The 13900-nt window shown below is 41.2% G+C and overlaps 1 protein-coding gene across 22 annotated transcripts in view; it reads left to right on the forward strand.

Annotated features, from left to right (window-relative positions):
• NRXN3 (neurexin 3) overlaps positions 1-13900 on the forward strand; it is a 935277-nt gene that overhangs the window by 161318 nt on the left and 760059 nt on the right. The gene's annotated exons all lie outside the window — the stretch shown is intronic.

The following is a 13900-nucleotide window of genomic DNA, read 5'->3' on the forward strand; positions in this document are numbered from 1 at the left end:
GGTTTGTGCAAAGTGTGCATTTATGGAATCTGCTGGATTTATGTCCCTTGCTGCTTGCTCACAACACCATATCAGACGACTCGAAGGCACCAGTGCTCCTTCTGACTGAGGAGCCTGCAACAACCTGAGCAGCCAAACATTTCATAATATCACTTGTGTGCCAAGGTTTTTTTCTCAGCTCTGATATTCTGGCACTGTCCCTAGATTCTCTTCCAGATAAGGAGGAGTTGACGAGCTCTTCTTCTCAGAGACCAGTAGGCATAGGGTGCACAGGCTGCTGTGCAGGGTTAGGCAGGAGGAGTGCCTGGTTTTCAGCATCTCCTGTGCTGGAATCTGACATAAACAAGTTTTTGGACACAGGGAATGGGAAGAGGGAAGACATACTGCTTCATGCAAGGTTGCGTGATTTGCAGGAGGGAACAACTATGCAAAATTGTAGCAACCCTAATATTTTTGTGGGGGTGGTATTACTGGTGACATCAGGGACGTGGTTAATTGCTTGCTGTGTCTGTCACCTGAGGAGGGGAAAGGGGTGAGGAAGAGAAAGCTTCAGTTCTGTGAAAGTAGCTTTCTGCTTTGAGGCAGCAACAGTGATATTTCATGTCTTGTTTGGTGTCTCCCGCTTTTAAATGTCAGTCTCTGCAGCCAGCCTTATCTCCTCTAGCACATTTCAATTAGGTATTCCAAATCGTGCTCTGTTCTTCCAGGACAAATATGCCAGAGGTGATATTTACTGTTGCAGCAGCATTTTAAATACTCCCTGCGTTTTTTGTTATTTTTTTTTAAACCAATGGCAGTTGTTCCCTTAATAAGAATTGTATTTTTTATAATAATTTAATGGTAATAGTAGAGGAAAGAATTCTGAGGCCAGATCTGACAGCTGAGTTATTTTAATGAAGAGATTTTCTTTTCCCATGCATTAGTTCAGCTTTGAAAGCTGTTAATGATGCAGTGATCATGCATTGGTAGAGTTTGCAGTCCTGAGGGGTATGGGTCAGGTAAGGAATAAAGTTAGGCCCCTGAGCTTCAGGAAAGCAGACTTCCAGCTCTTCAGGGAGATAGTAGCATCCCCGGGGGACTGCCCTCAGGGACAAAGCAGTGGAACAGAACTGGCAGATTTTTAAGGAAGTCTTCCATAGAGTGCAAGAGCTAGCAATCCCCAGGAGCAAGCAAGAAATCAGGCAAGGAAGGCAAGAGACTGGCATGGCTGAGTAGGGAATTGCTGGTCAAGTGAAAGGGAAAGAAGCAAATGCACAGACAGTGGGGACAAAGACAGGTAACCTGGGAAGAGATGAAGTTCAGTTGTGTAGGGATGGGGTGAGGAAGGCCAAGGCAAAGCTGGAACTGAAACTGTCAAGGCACACAAAGAGTAACAGGAAGGGCTTCTACAGGTATATTAAACAGAAAAGGAAGGTCAAAGAAGATGTACACACCCCCACTTCCATTTACAATGCTAGCAAACTGGTAACAGTGGATGAAGAGGAGACTGAGGTACTCAACAACTTTTTTGTCTCAGTTGTCAACGGCACCCTCATCCCACCTCTGGAGTGGGTAGACTGCAAGATGGGGACTGGGCAAGCAAAGTGCTTCCCACTGTAAGTAAAGATCAGGTTCATGTCCAGCTGAGGAACCTGAATGTACAGAAGTCTATGGGAGCTAATGAGATGCATCCCAGAGTCCTGAGGGAATTGGCAGATGGAGTTGCCAAGCTACTCTCCATGAAGTCATAGCAGTCAGGTGGAAGTCCCAGGTGACTGGAAGAAGGGAAACATTCTATCCATCTTTAAAAAGGGATAGAAAGGAGGACCTTGGGAACTACTGACCTGTCAGCCTCACCTTTGTGCCTGGAAGAGGGAACAGGCCCGCCTAGAAGGTCTCCTAAGGCACATGGAGGACAGGGAGCTGATTTGGGACAGCCAGCACAGCTTCACCAAGGGAAAGTCCTGCCTGATAAATCCAGTGGCCTTCTATGATGGAGTGACTTCATTAGTGGACAAGGGAAAGGCTGCAGATGCCATTTATCTTGGACTTCTGTAAAGCCTTTGATGTGGTCCCCCACAACATCCTTTTCTCTAAATTGGAGAGAGATGGATTTGGTGGGTGGATTGGTCGGTGGATAAGGAGTTGTTTGGATGGTTGTGTCCAGAGGGTAGTGGTCAAGGGCTCAGAGTCCCAGTGGAGATCAGTGACAAGTGGTGTCCCTTGGGGGTCTGTATTTGGACCAGTTTTATTTAATATCTCCATTAATGACACAGATGAAGGGATTGAATACACCCTCAGCACATTTGCAGATGTCACCAAGCTGAGTGGTGCAGATGACACACCTGAGGATGGGATGCCATCCAGAGGGACCTGGACAAGCTCAAGATGTGGGCCCATGGGAACCTCATGAGGTTTAACAAGACTGAGTGCAAGGTGCTGCACCTGGGTCAGGGCAGCCCCTGATATCAATACAGGCTGGGGGAGGAACAGATTGAGAGTGGCCCTGCTGAGAAGGACTTGGGGGTGCTGGTGGATGAGAGGCTGGACATGACCCAGCAATGTGCACTTGCAGCCCAGAAAACCAATTGTGTCCTGGGCTGCATCAAAAGAAATGTGGCCAGCAGGTTGAGGAAGGTGATTCTGCCCCTCTGCTCTGGTGAGACCCCACCTGGAGAGAAAAGAGAGTAGGTTTAAATTGGCTACTAGAAAGAATTTCTTTACTCTGAGGGTGGTGAGGCACTGGAACAGGTTGCCCAGGGAAGCTGTGAATGCCCCAGCCGTGGGAGTGTTCAAGGACAGGTTGGATGGGGCTCTGAGCAGGCTGGTCTAGTGAAAGGTGTCCCTCCCCATGTCAGGCAGTTGGAACTAGTTGGTCTTAAAGGTCCCTTCTACCGAAGTAATTTTATGAGTCTGTGGTTCTCTGATCTCTTCACTGAAGCACTCCATTACACTGCCATGAAAAACAAAAGGTAAATGTCCATATATGTTTCCAGTCTTGTACAGAGGCTACTTGGGTAACAAAATTGACAGGACAAATACAACTAAACTACTCTCTAATTTGGTAACACAGACTTCTCCCTTTGAAATGAAGGTCTGAAGAAATTGTGTTAAACAGAGGTGAAGGTACTTAATTTTTGGGCACCTAGAAGCCAGGGTGTGAAGATGTAGGAAGGCGATGGTGAATTTTGGCAGTTGACTACCACGAACAAGATTCACAAAACCAAGATGCTGTCCCAAGTATTTTCATCCTAGGCTCTGTCCCTTTTCACTGTCTGTCTGGCATTGTCAGTTGTTTCCCCAGATTATCTATCGTAAATGCTGCAGACAACCAAGTGGGAAGCAAGATTGTTGTTCCATTAAATGTGTTTGAAGTTTCAAAAACGTTCCCATTTAGCATTATTGCAAAGGAAATTTGCACTTCAGATGAAGCGGGAGGCACGCAGACATGCTTACCTGAAGTAGTGAGAGATTACTTCAGGTAAGCATGCACCTCAAAAAAGAAAATTGCATTGTAATGAATCTCATACAGAGCACTGAAATCTTACATGGTTTAGGGAAGGGACTGTACCGAATGAGTATCCTGAGTATTTGACTTCAAATTTTATTGTGAGATTTGATGTTGCATTTTACAGGATCCAAAGGTTAATTAGTTTATGGCAACCTTGTAACCGCCAGATCCTCTGCAGAGGTGGGGATTTACGGTCAAGCCTACAAGGACTAACTTTTGGCAACAGTCTGTCTGAAACACTTCTTAATTTTTCTCTCTGGTTAAGAAGATATTAAATAACTAAATTTGCCAGGTGCAAGTCTGTGAGAGTTCCACCCTAGAGTGCAGCTACTGCGCACTAATAGCATTATACTTGTAATACTCGCCAAGAAGTTTTTTCTAGTACAAGAACTTGGCCTACAAGACACATCCTGGGTGCAACTGCTAATTACAAGTTCTTGTTCCAAAGCATGAAAATCCTAGAGTTTCCTCACAGAAAACTATAGAACCTGCCAAGTTGTGTTTTCATAGTTTGGCAAACTGAGAAATGGCTGAGAGTAGGTTCTCATGGTGAGGGATTGGGCAACCATAGTCCTGGGTAGCTACTAATTTCTTTGCCTCCCTGAGCTGCTGCTTGGGCTTGTAGAGGGAATTGCTGAGCTCATGATTTGCAGCATGCTAAAGCCAAGCTACAGGGGGTGAACAGAGATTGATGTATGGTATTAACAGCTCAGAGTGTGGGAGCTGAGAGTTTGGCAACTCTCATACTTTCTAGTTAGGTCCAAGTTAAGCAAAGAGAGAGGGAGGAAACAGGGCAGAGCTGTGTGGTCTGTGGTGGTACTCTCTCAACACAGGTTAATGTTTGTGCCACTTTTCACCATCCTGGTCTAATAATGTGGAGAACATCTTCAATGCCATATTAAGTTTTAAAGTAGGCTTCAGTGATACAGATTTGCCAATTGAATAATTCTTATTTATACAGAGACTGGTTTATAAATTTCCTAACTTTAAATAGTTAAACAGCTATTTAAATTAAATGCAAATCCTGCATTGGTGACTCCTTTGGTTGTTTCGAAGAATCACAGAATGGACAGCAATGGGGTTGGAATGGACAGCAATGGGGTTATCTCATCCAACCCCCCTGTCACCCTAAAGCACATTGCACAGGATTGTGTCCAGAGAGTTCTTGAATATCTCCAGTGAGGGAGACTCCACAACCTCTCTGGGTAATCTGTTCCAGTGCATGGTTACCTGCACAGTAAAGAAGTTCTTCCTTGTATCCAGATGTGCATCAGTTTCTGCCTCTTTTTCTATTGGTCGGCACCACCGAGAAGAGCCTGGATCCTTCCTCTTGACACCTTCCCTTCAGATACTTGTATAAATTGATAAGGTCCTGTCTCAATCATCTCTTCTCAAGGCCAAATAGGTCCAACTTTCTTTCTTTTGTAAAATGCCAGGAGGTCTTTGTATGCAGAATAGTGCAGACAATTTTGTTTCCATGGACACATATATTTCTTGCGAAAAGCATATAAGCTTTTTGCAAATAGATGTAAACTGACTGTGCAGGGTATCTTAGCTATTCTCTTTGTTAATTCAGGTCTGCTCTGTAGTCTAGCAACCCCTGCATTTTCTAGCTAGTTGTAGACTAGGTTTTCAAACAAGCAGTGGCGATAAAACAGAGCTGCTCATTATTTGCATAGTTTCTACCTGCTTTTTTTCATCTCTTTGTTCACATGTCAGTCCTAGTTCATAAAACACAACTAGAGTTTGGAGTGGGGAAAAAAGGTAATTACACGTCATATCCGCCATTTCTTCTGACATGGAGCTGTACTTGCTAAACTTCACTGAAGGTGGATCACTTTATATCATAGCTTTTCAAATTTGTGGATAACATGTATGAGTTTCGTTGCTGGTTTCCTAAGGGAAACCTTTTGTACTGATAGAAGGTACTGTTTGTGGTCTTCCTCTCATTGTCCTGAAGATGCTGGTAGTGCCCAATCTATTTGGCTGAGTAGATTTCTGGCACAGTAAATGCTTCTGCAGATTTCTAATTAAATGCCAATGTGCTGTGCAGTGTGCTTGTTGAACTCTCTAACCTTAACTTGCACCTTTTGCAACATTACAAGAGCAAATGCCACAGCATTAAGTAGCAAACCAAAATCCCAAGCACTTGCTGTGAAGAAAAATAAAGCTGTCTTCTCTTTGGTAGACATAAGGAATGGTTCAGGCACTGCCATTGGCCTCTGGGATTACTGTAGGGAAACTACTTTCCTGTTCCAGGGCTCAAAAGAATTATTTTCTGTATCTAAGTGCGGTGATTAATCAGAGTTTGTGATTATGTGTTAAAAAAGTTCAAGATTGGGTAAGGTGTCCAATATGTTTGTGTTTAAATTTGTTCAGCAGAAGTCCTTCACAGCGTTTTGTAAAAGCAGAAGTGGAATATCCAGTGCCCTGCACAAGCTTAAATTTTCAGTAAAGTTTTTCTAACTCTTTAAATTGCCATTGTTTCAAGAGAATTTGGATTCTTTCTCCCTCCTATCCTTCAGTGTTGAGCAACTGACCCACAAGCCCTTGCATAGCATTGCTGCAGTGGTGGGCAGTGATTCAGTCAAGGGGACATAGGAGAAAGTATGTGACTAAGTTATAAAGTAGAAAATAGTGAGAGAAGCACTCTGCGTCAAAACAAGCATTTCCAGAGGTTAGCTTGGTTTTGAACAAATCTCTGGGGGTTGAATCTATTACTGAATAGATAAAATGTGTTCAATTAGCTTACTGAAAGAAATAATATTATTTAATTCCTCTTGTGGGATTTTTTTTGCTGATTTTCCCAAGTTTATTCATCCTAGTACAGAAATTAAGACACTTAGTCCTTGTCCACAGAACTTAAAAGGTCTGAAGCCAGACTCCTCCTCAGAGATGCTCAAGTCTCTTAATTCCTGTTGCATACCTCTACTAACATGGAAATAACATTATTGCAAATAAGCAGGAAAGTCATTTTGTATTCAGTAGAAAACTGTGGATTCAGAAGAAACTGAGGACACTAACTAGCTCCCTGGATCATGCTTTAGATTGATGTTCTATATGAAAGCCAAAATAGCAGCATATGATCTTTCTAAGAGGTGCAGAAATTACTCACCACCTTCAGAGATGAATGTGGTTTTGCTCCTGAAAGAGATTGCTAGCCTGGCCTCAGCAGCATGGAAGATCCATGCCCTTTCCTGTAATTTGAAAGGAAAGGGCAGAGTGTCCAGTGCAAGGCATTGCACGATTGTTTGAGAGAGATGCAAGGACTGTCAGGGGCATGGAAGAAGCATGATTGTGAAGAATGGGGGAATATGAGTAGCATGGAGGTACAAACGTGTGCCAAGCAGAACCATTAGGATCACTCATTATATATTTTTTTGCCTCTCTTCGTTGTCTTTGTTCAATTCATTCCTAATGTCCTGAGGAACATTGTTCCTAGAACCTTCTAAAGAAAATTGCTCATTGTTTTCACCAAATTAACTTTTTCCCCTAAATAAGTGCAAACCCACAAATGAATCAAAGAGTAAGACAGAACCCAGAGACGGTGCTGGACCAGAGTGATCTATCAGCCTCTTTCAGCACATAAGAAACTCACACCTAGCAGTTGTCTAAGTTTAATATTGGGCAAAGCTGCAGTAGCATCATAAATAGGAAGATTTTCAGGAACTTGGACAAGTGACATTTGAGATTTCAGAGAAACTTATTTTGCAATGGAAAAATGTAAAAATATCCACTGTTGAACCAATATTTTTTTGTTGTTGTTGAAGAAGCTACAAAACCAAAATTTCATAGAAAAACTGAATTAATTCCTTCAAAAATACATATATGTTGACTAATAATGTAGTTACTGCAGTGTAGACATGGCATGATAATGCCCTTAGAGCAGCAGCTATTCAGTGGCTTCCTACCTAAGTGCTGTCTGACTGGCAGCCAGACATCCACCTCTCTGGTGTCCCATGGCCAGTGACTCCCAGTCTGTATTACCTCTCTAGCCTGGAGGACAGACTGTGATATATCATGAAACACTTACTTTGGGAGTCTGTTGTTAAGACTGAATTTTTAAGGGTCTGATTTCCAGTGATTATTCTCTGGTAATAATTGGTAATATAAATATGTCAGTATTATAATTTTTGCCAAAAAGTCATTTTCTGAGCTTAAAAAATTCCATTTTGACAGGCTGTACGTGCACCATTAAGGTATTATAAATATAATATAATATAAATATAAATCCACATAACTTTGGCTGCTCTTATGTATGCTCCAGCTCCATCTACTAACTTTGCAAGATAATTCACCACTGAGTGAATGTGAAACTGTAAAAATTACTTTTCAGGGATATTATTCTGAAGAGATGTGGTTATATATAGGACTTGCTTAGTATGGTCCATAGTGCTATTTGACACTACTTTCTGTAGGCATAGATAACTGGTGGGCCATGCTCATACAGATCTACCCAGAGATACAAGAGTGGATGGTTTCTGCAAATTATGAAGGGGATACAAAAAAGAAACCCCCAAACCAAAACAAAAATACCACTAAAAAAACAACACAACAACACAAAACCCCTCAAATAAAAAAAAAAAAACCTAAAAAAACCTTTCTGAATTCTCTGCCCCCCAAAAGCCCTAAGCCAAACCTAAAATTCACTCACCTTTGACTAAACAGAGCACTGATAAATCAGTGCCTTTGAGTGGAATTACTGTTTCTCTGTGCTGATCTCTGCTGGCTGATAGATTGAGCTCATATAAATTCTGTCATCAAACAGCAAACACTAATTGGAACTTTAGGATTTCTGCTGGGATTTATGCTTAGAGGGAACTGTTTGAGTGTTTCTACACATGTGTAAATGTTATTAAGGGGAGGTGAAGTGATTAGTCGCAGAACTAGGAAAAGAAATGGTAAATCATCCTCTCTGCTCACCAGATCCTGCCTGTAGTGGTGAGAGCAGCCCTCCCCAATCAATGTAGGTGGATAACAGAATCTGGAGATCCTGGCCCATAATTCCTATGAGTTTATGGTTCTTTTTAGGGGTGAGCTAGTCAGTTGGGAAATTATTGAGTAACTTGCTCGCATTTTCCTTCTGAGTAAGTATTGATATCGTAGGAAAAGCTGTGAAGATACAAGCAAGGTGCTTCCAGAGAAAGAGATCTGAAGTGGGGAATGGCAGAGCTGAACTCAAGTGCAGAAAAGGTCAGTGGTAGTTCACACCCTCCCAGTGCAGCAAAAAAAGCTAAATATATTAATTTCAGTACTACTTGTGGTTATCTGTGATCTCACTTTGCATAGTAATTAACTGGGAGAGCCTTCTCTTTAAACCTGGAAGTAACAGAGAGCCAAAATAGGCACACTGGTGTGACCTGACATTCTCTTTTGTCATATGGAGGAATACAGAATAAATGTCAGTAGCAAAGGTAATGTTCATGAAGGAAAAATGTACTTTTCAATTTGGTGTGAAGACCATCAGATGTGACACGTCTCAAACTGCTCTCAAAATTAGTGTATTAGTAATGCTGCTACAATTGACATATGAAAAGGCAGCTGAAGATGGTTGTTCTTACTCCAGTCACCATTGACAGACAGCTCCATTGACAGTTGTCTTTTCATACTTAGTACTTCTGCACATTTTAGAGGGTTAACGTGTATTTTCTAGAAATGTGTGAACGTGATTTAATAAGTAGCTGCTGTGACTGCAGCAGTTTCTGTTATTTGCCTAAGTGCTTGGCTTCATTTTGTGTACTGCTGGGCCTCTGGGCTTTGGTGTTACTCTGTGGTAGTGTGTTCCACAGGTTGTTATGCATCATTTAAAAATATCTCAGTTTCCTTGTTCCTGCTATGTGAAGGTGTGAGAGATATTTGCTATATGATGCTTCATTGTTTCTTGTGCCTCTACCTTGTCTTTTATTGTGGATAAAATAAGGATTTTTCTGCATGGAAGTTATCTCTTGTGTCTCATAACTTTTATTCCTTCCCTGCCCTCCCCAGCCCCCTACATGCCACTCCCTGCCCCAGCCACCCCATGCTCCTATGTATCCTTTCTGTTTCTGCTGAGGCCTTCTGAAATTCAGTGACCACATACATGTCCTGCATGAAGGATTTTTAACACTTCTTCAGAGTGAAAGCTTTTATGTTCTTTTGTGTTGACAACGTGAATGGACTAGATTGGTATTCATTTATTCAACCAGATGCATAAAAGATAAAGTATCAAGAGATTTAGTTGTTTTATTATCTGAGAATACAGAAAAACTCTTGTTCTGATAAAAAAAAAAAGGTTGCTGTGTCCCAGCTGGCACATACTAGAAAACCTGACAGACTTTTTCTCAATGACCTTGCATTAGAGAAAATAGCACTGCGATGGAGATCATGACTGCATAGGCAGGACTGTGTGTAAGAAGCCTTCACCTGGCATTATTAAGTGAAGTGGATCAGAAATACCACTAATGGCTAACACAAGGAGAGGGGGCTCTTTTGTGTTTTTTTTGTCTGAAGCACTTGTTCTGTCCTGAGCGGTCATTGACATACTGCGTCCATGATGAAGAGCCAGCCAAACAGCTCAGTGAAGAGCAAGCACCTGCTGTACCTGAGGGGATATAGTACATCTGCAGCAGAAATGGGTGAGGCCTCAGATTGCCTGCATGCAAGTGTGCACATGCACACAGATGCTATTTGGGTTAGCAGTCAAGCGGTGCAGATTTGGGGTACAATGCGTTCCTGGATTCTGTATTCCTTCCTAGAAAATGTCCATAGTATGTCTATCCTAGAGCCAAGCCCAGATTGCATGTTAAAACCCATTTATTTTTGTGCTGTATTGGACTTTGACTCCTTGTGGCCTAGTGCTCTAGGTTATGCATATGTAGGGATTGACAGGCAATATGATTGATTTGTACACAGAAAGTGTAGGAGTACGTACACCCCCACAAACACGATGACTCAATATATAATTTAATGTGGCTTCAAAATTTGATAACCCTTTTAAATAATGTGTGTGTTTTATCTGCTAAATTGCATTACACTATCCCAGCAGATGCAGTATGAGACTGGCATATATAGTCTGTTGCAGGCTTGATATGTATTGTATGTAATCATATTAATTATGTATAACTTGCCTTTACCTACAGATGTATGTGCAATGAAGTTCCACTGCAGTGAAAGACATTTAATATAGGAAAAACGATATTATTTAATCCTTCCTGTGAAAGACTAAGCTGCATGTAAGGATATTCTTGCGGTTAAGGTGCATTCTGGAACATAGAAAGATTTGCCTTTTTCTGGCTATGTTGAAAGAGTCTCTGCTTAAGATTTTGGACGAATCACTGTCTCTGTATACTCCTTTTGCTTCATGTGTAAATACTTTTACTGACCTTCAATAGCCTATGGGTGGTGTAAATTCTATGAAACTAGATTAATGCATATTTTAAAGCACATGCAATATTCCACTTGGAAGGTGCTTTTGAAAGGCAGACACTTTCAGAAAAAAAAATGGGTTTGCTTTCAACTAATGTCTTGTAATCTGTCGCATGAGATTAGGTTGCTTATTCTTTTTCTGCTCTAAAGGTGGCCTTTTTTTAGAAGAATTTTCAAACTCTAAGGGTTTTTTTTTTAGGTCTAGAGGAATATTTGAAACTATGGATCTTTCTCTTGCAATCAAAATGTCAGGAGAAATCAACTTGCATAGATAGTGGAAAGGATGGGAAAACACAAATGATGAATACCTGCATTTTTCTGTTAAGATTTACTGGCCTTTATTTAAGGAGAGGCAGGGTGCAATTTAGGTGGTAAAATAGGCAGTATCCTATGACGCACTGGGTGAAGATGATGCCAGCAGGAGGTTTTTGTATTAGTGGTGAATTCAGCCATCAGGCATTTTTTTCTTTTTGTTAGGAAAACATAATTTTACTGGGTTTTGCATGAATATTTCAATCTGACCTGCAATATGAGGGCAGACGCATCGGGTACAGACTTCCAGCAAACTGTGCAAACTTGGGCAGTTAAGATTTCTGAGTTCTGAACAAGTATGTGGGCTGGGTTCAGGGTTCTGGTAAAAATTTCCAGTGGTTGTAATTAAAAGAGAATCTCAAAGTCATGACAGATTTGGGAGTGGGCAGCATGGATTGATGTTTGTTGCCTATGGCAGCTGGAAAGGAGAAACACCATGGTAGTGTTTTTTGGAGGGTGAAGGTTCAGCAAACAATTTGTGCCTGAGATGAAGATGACTTGGATAAACACTGTCTGCCATCCTTGAAACTCCCCTTCTCTCATTGTTTCTGGACTATTTGCTTCTTGATAATGTTATCATTCAGCTTTTCAAAATAAATGCCCCAATTAAAACTCAGCAGCAGCTATGTGTGCTGAAATGCAGGAAACAGTACCTGTCAGTCACTCAGCTAATGGCAGGCAGAAATTGCACATAGGTGGTTTTTTCCAGTGTTTAACTTGTTATAAGCTACTTAATTAAACTTTCTGCAAATGTCTGGAGAGAATAACATAATTTAAGTAAGGAGAGAAAATATCTTCTATCCCTCAACAAAAAAAATTATCCACAGTCTGCATGTAACTCCTGCCACATTTTGTCTCATGCAGAATCCACCCCCCCCATAACAGCTGCTTCTTCCTCTTCCCATTTCCTTAACAATATCAATAGTTTGTGCTATAAAACTGTAAAATCTTAGCTGATGCTTGTGTTTCATTGTTGTTTCTGATGGAGTAGAACTACAAATAGTCACGTGTGCCAGAATTCCTGTGCTGCTGCTGATTAGGGAGATGCTCATTTTTCATAAGCAGTGTCAGAGAATTGTCCTTTTCAAGACTATGGATGTTATTTCTGCCCTCACAGTTGCCCTAATTTTCCAAATGCTCACAGTGTGTAATATTGATGAAATACACACAAATCTAAATTGTGAACTCTTTAGCAGCTGTAATTTTGTTAATATACCCTTTTCTCAGAATACTTGGAAAACACCAGGAGTCAGCTTTTACAGGGGAGGATAAGAACTGATTATCCCAGAAACAGATCCTTGGAACAAGAGAGCAGAAAAATCAGAAAAATCAGATGGGCAAATGTTGAGATTTGGGTTTATTTGGGATTATTTATTTTCTTATAGTATGCATCATATTAATATCTGACTGTAATTTGCAGTCCAAATATCCAGTTATTAATTTTTCTGGATTTCATAAATATTTTCTCTATTCTTGCTACTTCTGTTTTTCTAAGTTCTCTTAGAAACTTCTTAAGCTTGTGTTAGTATTTAGGTAGCCGTATATAATAGAGTTACACATGCCATGCTGGTCACTGAACTATGTGAAGCTCTGGTACCTGCATTCATGGCTTTTGGGGCAGCAATTCAGTATTTTTATACAAATTACTTGATGTTCTTTGCCTTGTTACACTTGCTTTGTTATCCCTTTGACCTCAGGCCAAATGTTTCCAAGGTATCTGTTGATGGAAATCTCTTATGTGAAAAGAGAGAAGAGCAGAAGATACTTCTGAAGCAGATGTACTCAAAAACACATATTTGTTAATTTGACTGTGTTTTCCATGGCACTTTTCCAGCTCTGCTTTTTGGATGACAGTCATTCTTTGTGCCAGCAATGCTGAACTCAGATATGAGGGCACTTTCTCTGTTATGACACGGAGCAGCAGTTGGCTCAGCTTCATTTCAAGACACATGTCCTTTCCAGGAATACTCTGGCTGCCAACATGTGTGTTTGCTAAACACTTGGCACACAGGGAATATTGTAATGTACCAGATTTACTAGCAGAGGCAGCAAAGCAGCCATATGTCACAACACAGACACTGTGGGTTATGAGTAAAATCTTCATAGTGGTTGATAATCTTGTGTGCAACTACTTGGAAATCATGTTCTCTCCTGCAGCACGGGCTGCTCGTCAGAACAACTTCTACTGAGGCAGAGGCTGAGATGACCGTGAGAGCAGCCGGATGCTGCACTGAGTTTGCAGCTCAGTGCCATGTGATGGCTTTGTTAAAGCACAGCTTTGGTGATGGACAAAGGTCATAGCAGTTCTGTCAGCTGAGCTTTTCTCTGCCCATTTCAGAGCTAGTTTCAGCAGAAAGTTGCTCTTTGCAGAGATCAGTCTTGGGGCCTCGTTTGTTCCCTGCACAGCTGTCATTCTAAAAAAGCAAGTCACAATCCTGCATCTTTCATTTCATTGGTGTTGCTTGCATTTTCTGACCACCTTTAAAAACAGCAGAAAAACCAGTCCTAGATGTCTGCAGTGCTTTAAACAATACGTGTGCACTGCAAATGTGTGGAGTCATGATTGCTGCGGGATTGCTGTGTATTGAATACTTTATGAAGATTTATAATGGCTTCTTTATTTTGTACAGGAATACAATAGCCATATTCACTGTAACTTCAGCAGAAACTCCTTTAGGTAAGATAGCATCTGTA

Source organism: Manacus vitellinus, unplaced genomic scaffold (assembly GCF_001715985.3).
Source record: "Manacus vitellinus isolate BGI_N305 unplaced genomic scaffold, ASM171598v3 scaffold_6_pilon, whole genome shotgun sequence".
NCBI classification, from domain to species: domain Eukaryota; kingdom Metazoa; phylum Chordata; class Aves; order Passeriformes; family Pipridae; genus Manacus; species Manacus vitellinus.